Genomic DNA, 9,815 nt, shown 5'->3' on the forward strand with positions numbered 1-9,815 from the left:
ACTAATAAAATGACAACAGTAGTAATAAAAGGATTGGAATGTACAAATGATGCACAGTGCAATTGCTCACCACCCGCTGACCGACACCCAGCTAGTCCCCGAGCGGGGATTCCCCCGCCCCCACTTCCCAGTTCCTATACTGGATGGAACGTCCCATGGTATGGAATACCCCGTTGGCCAGATTGGGTCAGGTGCCCTGGCTCTGTTCTGTGCCAACTTCTTGTGCCCCTCCAGCTTTCTCACTGGCTGGGCATGAGAAGCTGGAAAATCCTTGACTACAGTGTAAACACTACTGAGCAACAACTGAAAACATCAGTGTTATCAACATTCTTCGCATACTGAACTCAAAACACAGCACTGTACCAGCTACTAGGAAGACAATTAACTCTATCCCAGCTGAAACCAGGACAGTGCATAACTTTAAATTGAGAAAAAAGATCCTGTATTTTAGAATAACATTATAGCTGTATATACACATGTGTTCAAACTATGTTCTCAACTGTCATTGCTGAGCAATCCAAATACATTATTACAACCATGTTATACAATTAGGTGAATAATTACATTACTCTAAGTGCCATCATGGTCTGAGAAATGAAACGAACAACTGCAAGATCACCTGTAATTATATAGTTCCAGTATGATTGAATATAATGCATTCTGTAAATGTAAAGTGCTAGCCTTTGGAAAATGGCCTAGTTATTATCTGCCTGTATTATCTAAAAGGACATGTATGTCCCTCTCCTAACAACTCTTCAACAGAAAGTTTAGGCGATATATTAATTGTGTTTGCTTTAAAACTGATCCAATGACAATTCTTAACTAACAGATATGCAATAACGGGAATTTACCGTAACTGTTAAGATAACTACTATACACTTACTATGGCATTAATATACTCAGTGTATTTCATAAATGAATAATTAAGCTGCAGGTTTTTTGCTATGTTTCTGCTTAATGGTGGTGTGAGTACTGTAATTATCATTAGCTATTAATTTCTTACTATTTTCTTGGGAATTTTTTGGCATTTACTAATGTTCTATAATATAATGTAATACTTGTTCAATTAATATTTGACAATTTTACATTTGCTTTACTGAATACATACATACAGTGTGCTACCAACAAAGACTTAAGGTTAGTGGAAAACTTCATAAAATTTAGTTATTCCTTTTGTGGTGTTTGGAATGGTGTTTCCCTGAAACAAATACATGTTAGTCTTAGATGAACTAATGCAAAGAAATGTGTTTAGCTTAAAGGTAAAATATATCACATTTCAAATGTGACTGAAGGAAATCAAGCATAATTTCTATAAACTGAAGCCCTCAGTTTCACATCACATTGGAAAAAAGTAGCTCTAGAAAAAAACCCATCCAGGAAAAATAGTAACAATTTAAATGATCCTCAAATAGTCATATGCCAGTGATAACCATACATTTTAAGTGCTTTTCTAACAAAAACAAGTGAACTATTCCATTGTTAATTGGATGCTTAATACAGACAAATGTACTGAGTGATACAGTGAATCTCATGCTGCACGGCAAGGCAGCCCCCCATTAGCATTGCAAACGGGTTGTGATGGTTTAACCCCAGCCCACAACTAAGCACCACGCAGCTGCTTGCTCACTCCCCCCCAGCCGAGTGGTCTGGGGGAGAGAATCGGCGTGGTGGGGGGAAGTAAAACTCATAGATTAAGATGAAGACAGCTTAATAGGACAGAAAGGAAGAAAATAATAATACTGATAATAATAATGACAATAATAATAATAATAAAAGGATTAGAATATACAAAACAAGTGATGCACAATGCAATTGCTCACCACTTGCTGACTGATGCCCAGTTAGTTTCTGAGCAGTGATCCACCCCTCCTGGCCAACTCCCCCCAGTTTATATACTGGCCATGACGTCACATGGTATGGCATATTCCTTTGGCCACTTTGGGTCAGCTGCCCTGGCTGTGTCCCCTCCCAACTTCTTGTCCCCCTGCAGCCTTCTTGCTGTCTGGGCACGAGAAGCTGAAAAAACCATTGACTTAGTCTAAACACTACTTAGCAGCTCCTGAAAACATCTGTGTGTTATCAACATTCTTTTCATACTGAACCCAAAACAACACACCAGCTAGTAGAAAGAAAATTAACTCTATCCCAGCTGAAACTGGGACAGGGGGGAGCTCTCTTAGAATTGTTCATCCTGAGGCAGGGATGTGCAGCGCGCACAAAAGAAATAAATAAAAAAATCTGACAGTAGCCATCTTGCATGTCACAAAAAGCCGTGACTTTGCTAGGAGTAAGCAAGTTTTAGCAATACTGTCTCTGATTCTAAGTCTTTGTTAATATTTTCCCAATTTCCAGGTATTAGGGGAAAGAGTCTTATCTATTTCTTTAAACAGGTAAGATGCCAGCAAATGTAGAACAGCTGTATGTGTTCATATTTGAAGGGCATATATGTAGATTTCTGCACATCAGTACAACCTTCTCCATTACATTTATTTTTGTTACCTTTTTGTATTACTTCTACAGTATTATCACAGAGGCTTGACAATAAACATGGTTGCAGTGGAGGAGGATGTCAGATGTGAAGATTGACATTCCTAACAAAATTATGCAGTCTTCGTGGCAGAATTAATGCAAAGAAAAGTATCTTAATATTAAAGCGTGGCTCTTTCCTCTCCATGCTGCTGCCTTGATGTTAATGGTGAATTCATGTCTCCAAAAAAGGATGAACAGGAGCTGTGTTACAGAAAGGATGGCAGAACTTCTGCCATATTAGAAGTCGTCTAACCCTGTAAATCCCTCTGAGCATTCTCAGATCCTGTAGTCAAAGTAGTAAGTTATTGCACAGTAAGTTTAGAGAAGCTTCTGCATCCTGGGCAGTCTTGTCAGAGCTGTCAGATGGGAGTTTGACTTAATTCTTTCCAGTGTCTTTTCAGCTGTATCTTCTCAGAATGTCAGCTAGAGATAAAGTCACATTTTTAATTGATTTTTCAGAACATTTTTTGTCTGATGTTTTGTGTTTGGGCTGAATCCTAGGGTGTTTTTAGGCAGTGTCTGATAGTATCCGTGAAAGGAGACATGTTTATCAGCCTCACATAAGATGAATGGGATGCAGGAAAGAGGTAGGGCACTAAAGCAGTACAGCTGTGTGAATGAATGATTTTCCAGGTTTGCTGGCAGTTTAAAAATAAACAGAACATTGTTCAACATAAGCTTTATTCTGGGACTGAACAAAACATTTCTTTGGTTATGTAAGGTGCTGGTATGAATACATATGAAAAACACATCCACCTTTCAGATTTCACAATCCTGTGAAAGCAATGCTCAAACACCTAGGAAACTAGTTCAGACCAATTTCAGAAAGTGAATGTCAAAAATATAAAAGCCAAGACTATTTGAAATATGAAAAGACAAGACTGAAGGGTTATCCCTAAGGCTAGAGTGATGAGGCTCCCTTGTAATCTTTGTCAGAGAACAGTGAGCCTCCCAGTTTAAAATTTGTGAAATAGATGAGGACTTTAAAATAATTGTATCAGCATGTCTTCCTGACCGCAGTATCTTCTTGCAACTATTGTGACCATGGTGCAGTCGTAGTCAAAATCTTCTCCCCTTACTAAATCAAATTATGAAGTCATTCTAATAGTGTTTCCCCTATTTATTTACAACATTTCAAAAGGGTACTGTGGCATGGCTTATTTCCTTACAGTGTCAGCCATGCTTGTTTCTATATGGGTATTTTAAAAAGTAAAAGCCTAAATAATAAACAGAATTTAATCAATGTTTTTATTTGGTTTTAACCTCAAGTGTATACTTAAGTGCAATTATTGGAGGGTATATATTAATTTTTAGTGAATGGCAGCATAATTATTCCAACTAAGTCCTATAGTACAGTAATATATTCACCAAATCTTACAGGTGCCCTTGGCTGCACTGAACTTATGGCAGCCCTATCAAATTTAATGAATATGTGTACACTCTGCCCTCATTAGTAGATTTGTTAGTACCAAAGTTCTGTTATAATACAATGTTTTGTCTTCCTAACTTTTATGTCTTTCTGAAATTTAAAATCAAAACCAAAGCCAGGAGGTTCCCTTACACTGTTCCAAGTCGCTGGGTCCTCAGGACTGTGCAAATGGCAGTATGGAAGAGTCCTGTCATGGAGAGTTGTCTGATTTGAAATTGGTATTTCTAAATCTATTTGGGTGAATCAAGGTTTTGTCTACACGAGGATTCAGGAAAACTTGAAACAAATCAAACCAAATTAGCCTCCTATGTAGGTTTCTCACTTGGAAATGAAGTGACTTTAGCTCACTGTAGCTTCACTTTTCTCCCCCCCCCCACCCCTTGCTTATTCTGCAGTGCTGTGTTCTCTGTATCTCTGAGAAAGACAGTCCAAGATGAAGTTATTTATTTCTCATGACATTTTCTAACACTTTGGATACTTAGCTAATGTACTATAATTTTAGCTTATGCTCTTTCAATTAGTAAGACAAATTTCTTGTATTGCTCATTTACTGGCTGTTTTCATGCTGCACTCATTATCTGTCTTGTTCCACAGGAATAGACTTTTAAACTGGGAATGGGTCAAGAGACCACACTCGAAATGACTTCTGACAAGCAGCTGACATTTTTCTGCACCTACGATGTTCTAATCTTCATGCTAATAAGGACATTTATTCTCATAGAGTTTAATAATTGTTGATGGCTTTAGAAATAAAAAAGTAGTACTTAAGTCATGAACAGTGCATGCTGCTGCAGAATGTAAGCTCAATGAAGTGGCACACAGTGCTTCTTAAACTGAAGACTATGCATGTCTTTAATGGAAAATGTTAACAAAAAAAGGAAAAAAAAATCCAACAATGCTTTTAATAACTGAGTATCTTAGAGCTGAAATATATTTTTCATTCATTTAGGAAGCATATTTAACAATGAGAACAGTTAAATGTACATAAGTTTTTGATTTTGGAAATTAGATCAAATGTGCTTTTCTTATAGTTTGAATCTTTACATGTGAAATGGCATTTTTAGAAGTGTTTGAGGGCCATGAAAGGAAGAATGCAAGCAGTAATAATATTAGATTACATCACAGAAATTTAAGCACTAGGTTGCTACATCTAGTTTCTCAGCATTAAAGCCTGATCTAATAATTGTAATGGATATTGGTGTGGTTCCTCAGTAATGAGATCATTTAGTGAAGCCCATGTATGCGTAAAGGTTTGGATTTTTGTTCTTTTTTTAAAATTTTGTTAAAGGCGAAGGATGAAAGGAAAAGCCTCTTGTTTAGAATGCGCTATCTGAAATGGTCTTTTTGTTGGATCATGAATGTGGAAAAAGAATTGGAGCAGAAAACTTGTATCATTGTTATATTAAATTTATAGCTTAAGAATTTGAGACCTAATTTTTATACCTTGTAATGATAACATTTTTGGACCTTCAAGCCAAATTTGGCCAGCCATCAGCTGCCATCTTCATACTTATTTAGGCAATTAAAACCAGATGACTTGACTGTTGCAAGTAACTAGCATTTCTTTTAGAGGTTTTGGCCATATGTTGTGTCAGGTGTTTGGTACTATGTTGGCCATGTCACTTCTCTTTAGGTGTTCACTTAAATGTCTGAATTTGAAAGTGGTGGATCACGTTTAAATGTGATTTCTGATTACATCAGTTGACCAATGGGGTTTTTAAAGGTAATATGATTGGTGACCAAAGAAGCTTCTGTTAATTATGGCTCAAACCTTCAAAAGTAGATGCCTAACAATACAAAAAAAAAAAGAAAACCAACCAACCGACCGACCGAAAAGCCAAAGAAATATGGGCTTAGTTTTAATCCTTCTGAAGTAAAGAATTGGATGGGTTCACTACAGAATTTTTGCATGGAGTTTCTGCACAGGCAAAATCCAGCTGCTTCAGTGTAAAGGCTTGGGCCAGCCCTGTACAGGATGGCAGATCTCAGGGCAAAGGAGGACAGGAAAAGGACAGTAAGGAGGAGACTAGGTGGGATGGTGAAAGGTGTGCCACAACAGCACTGTGCTGCTTGGCAGCCCTTAATAGATTGCTGTGTACAGTGTGGCCTTTTAGGTACATATTTCAGAGTCTCACCACATGCTCCTAGAGCATACAATTAATTTTTACCACACTTGTGTTCAGCTGCCCTTGGTAGTAGTCCAGTTACCTATATCTGGAAATACTTTTGTTCCTGAATGGTGCCTTCTGCCTTTCTCCTAGTGATGTACTGTGCCCAAAAGTACCTTTATGCAGTGACAGTCAGAGAAATCCACAGTACTTAGAACTAAATTAATGTTCTATTGCACTAAGTATACATCAAACACTACCTTGTTTCCAAATAAATATTTCACTCTAGGCTTGGATGTAACTTGGGGGGGGGGGGGGGGTGACTATATAGATACATATTTTTAATTTTCAGCCAAAAGAAAATATTATTGTCAAGCACTACACAGTTATCCACCTATGACTTTTTGCATGAATGATTTATGTTCTAGCTACACACAATTTAAATGTAATTTATATGGAGAAGCCATGACGGATGCCCTCTGTGTATATTACACAAAATTACTATCTATCAGGATTGAATGCTTAGCACACAACAGGGCAATTGCCTGCAATCTGGAAGTAATAAAGCCATAAAGAGGAGCAAGAAAGCAGAAAAAGCACTCACATCTGCATAAGTACGCAAATATGGCTGATGGAGTGACTCAAAATCATAGCAATACTTTGGAAAAGTCCTGAGCCTGTTTATCAGCTCCAAGGAGGTCAAAACTACAGAAGCAGATGGGTACAAGAGAGAATTGATCAGGGATGATGCGAATGCCTATGTAAAATTTTACCTGTATGCTATACATTAGAAAAGGCATTTTTTTGGTACAGAAAAGCTGTAGCTGGTAGGTAAGCAAATAGCATAGCAATTGGATGTTAGGCTCAACCAGTAGTCCTTTGAATAAAGGACTTCTAAATAAAGAACAAATATTTGCTGAGAAATGATAATTTTTTCTGAGTAGAATTAGGCCGTATTAAATGACAATAAGTCAGCAAGGTGTCTTTTCTGTTGTTGTTTTTTGTATAGCTTTAAACTAGAAAAATACTCATCTTTGTATTAGCTTTTGATTTGGGAGATGCAGTTTCAATGCCTGTACTTTGTGCACGCTTCCTGTGTGAGTTTGGACAACAAAGGGACCCTTGCATCTGGTCCCAAGGAAGAAAGCTTGGGAACTGGCAAGTATGGTGCACGCTGAGGTGTTTCAGTGATATTCGTGGGATGCTATGTACAGTGATAGCTGTATAACACTGCCAGTGTAAGTCTGTGGATTCTCTGAAGTAGTGCAAAGACCACTTCAATATTTGTGTAGATCAGTTTAGACAACAAGAGCCAAATCTCTGGTTATATAAAGGTGTGTAGGTACATTGACTCAGCCCCAACCTCCTTATCCTTCACAAAAATGTATATTTAAGGCAGTATTACCAAGCATTGCCTGTACTGAGCAGCTGTTCAACTATGCAGTAGGTAGGAAGCTGCTGACACCAGGCAAAGCACTGAAAAACTTTCCTTGATGTAAAAAACCCCATGCACTTTCTTGAAAGGGAATAGGTGCGTGGGTAATCCATTTGAATTATTGGCAACTGTGTCTTTTGAAGACAAAAACGGTGCCAATGGCATTGGTAGTAAACTTACAACAGGCATGAAAGAAAGGGGCTTGCTTGGGACTTGCTTGAAAGGCATACACCTGTGAGAAAGGGCCTCTTGGCTGCTCTGGCACACTGTTTGCACCTGCTGTTTAGAGATGGGGAAATCATTGGACTTTGGGGGAGGAAGGGCTGCCCTTTTGGAGGGATGGGAAAACAAGATTAACTGCTTTCATGGGTGTTGCTTTTCGACAAGCTTAAAAACTGCTGGAATGACTGATATTGTTCAGACCTATGATGTTCTGTGACACAATAAAACTCACATTACAGAAGGAATTGATGACGACAATACATAAGGTATGGGATGTTCTTAACATGCTCTTCAGTTAACAAACTATAGATAGAAAAAAAACCCAACAAACCTTTGAGCCAGAAATTGTTCGGACGCTTTAAACATTGTTCTTCCATCCCTAAGAAACCAGACGTGTTTGGGTCAGGTTCTTGTGAGACAGTGGAAGTCGACTGACTTTAAAAGAAAGATACTGCTGTTCCAATTTTTTTAAAAGAAAAAAGTTTCTGTTCCAATGCTTGGAAAATCAGTATAGCCCATCTGTAATACCAGTCACCACTAAGGCTGCATACCAATGATGAATTCTGCAGTTTGTCATGATTTCACCTAAATGAAAAAGTGCTATGTGAAGATATCGAAGCTATGAAAACCGAACTTTTAAAATTGGCTTTTATTACACTTTTGGCGCCCTGAATTAGACTTGCACAGATAGCCACATATTAGACTTGCATTATAAAATGCTACATTTAGGAATAGATAAAAAAGAATTGGAAAAAAAGAGCTTTGAAGGTCACAATGGGAAAGAAGATTGAATAAAATGGAAACCTTTTTATTAAAAAAAAAAAAAAATTAAAAAAAAATCCTGAAAGGATATTACAGTTATGAGAAACTTTTGTGAGAAATGGGCAGTCACCCTGGTTATGCAGCTCACCTGCAAGACAAAAAACTGGTAGAAAGAGTTCCCGGTGTTTTTCTTTATTAAAGGCTGACATGCAGATTGTGGAAAACTAGCTAGAACCAGAAATGCACTAGATCTTAAGGTACATATCTTGTTATCACAGTGTCTTCCCTGGGAGCTGTGCCTGTATTGCAAGATACATAGGTACACTGGGTATAGATGCATAAGCTAAAATGATTTAAACATTTAAAGAACAAAAGAAAGTCACTCTAAAACATTAGAATGGATGTAGATGCAATTTTCCAATATATAAATTTCACTAGTGAACGCTATGACATGTAGAAATCTTTTGCCATTTTAACATCTTTGGTGTTTCTAGTACCTACTTAATCTCTGGGTCATCTGCTCTTCATTCCAGTTCAGCAGTACATTTAGATGAATGGCATTAGATCATATGTCCTCTACCTGTGAATTGATAAGCCTTTCTTGTCGGTCTGCGTGTAATATGTATATTCAGTGTTTGATATAGTCTGTCTAGCTTTAAAAGCACTTCAGTGTTTGAGTGAGCATGATGGTGAACGTATCATTGGCCATGTATTTGTGAAGGCTGACAAGTAGCTGGAAAGCTCAGCTCTGCTTGAAGGCCACGGGAAAGGAGAGTAGGCTAGTTACAGCTGCAGTAATAAAAGAGTTTCTTGCCTGTCTCAGTCTGTTGGAGAATAGAAACTCTGTGCACATTTAGCAATATTTAGAACTCTTTTCTCTTTTCTTTTACACCACTGTAACTTGATTACATGAAGTTATTCCTTGTCTACTCCCATGTAAGTAGGAGGAAGGTTTCTAAGGCTGGCATGGAATTGTCAGAATGGTTTTTAATTTAACAGCACCAATTCATCAGAGGGTAGTGATACTAATTTAAGCAATTCTGTAAACTATTGTGAAATGCACTTTTATTAAATGTTGAAATGTGCTAGCACTAGTAAAAAAAATACTTCTTTAAGAGGATCTTATTAGTTTACTCAACAGAAAAGAACTAGATATTATACATAAATAGAAAATCTGAGCAAACTTTAAAAAAAACCCCTATATTTCTTTCAACATTATGGTATTAATCAATGTTGAATAAAGCTTTCTGAAGTCTATTTGCTCGTTCAGTTTAAACATAAGCTTTCAAAGGATAGCTGTCAATGGACTATTTCTGCGGTCTGCAGCTGC

This window comes from Buteo buteo, chromosome 5 (genome assembly GCF_964188355.1).
Source record: "Buteo buteo chromosome 5, bButBut1.hap1.1, whole genome shotgun sequence".
Lineage (NCBI taxonomy): Eukaryota > Metazoa > Chordata > Aves > Accipitriformes > Accipitridae > Buteo > Buteo buteo.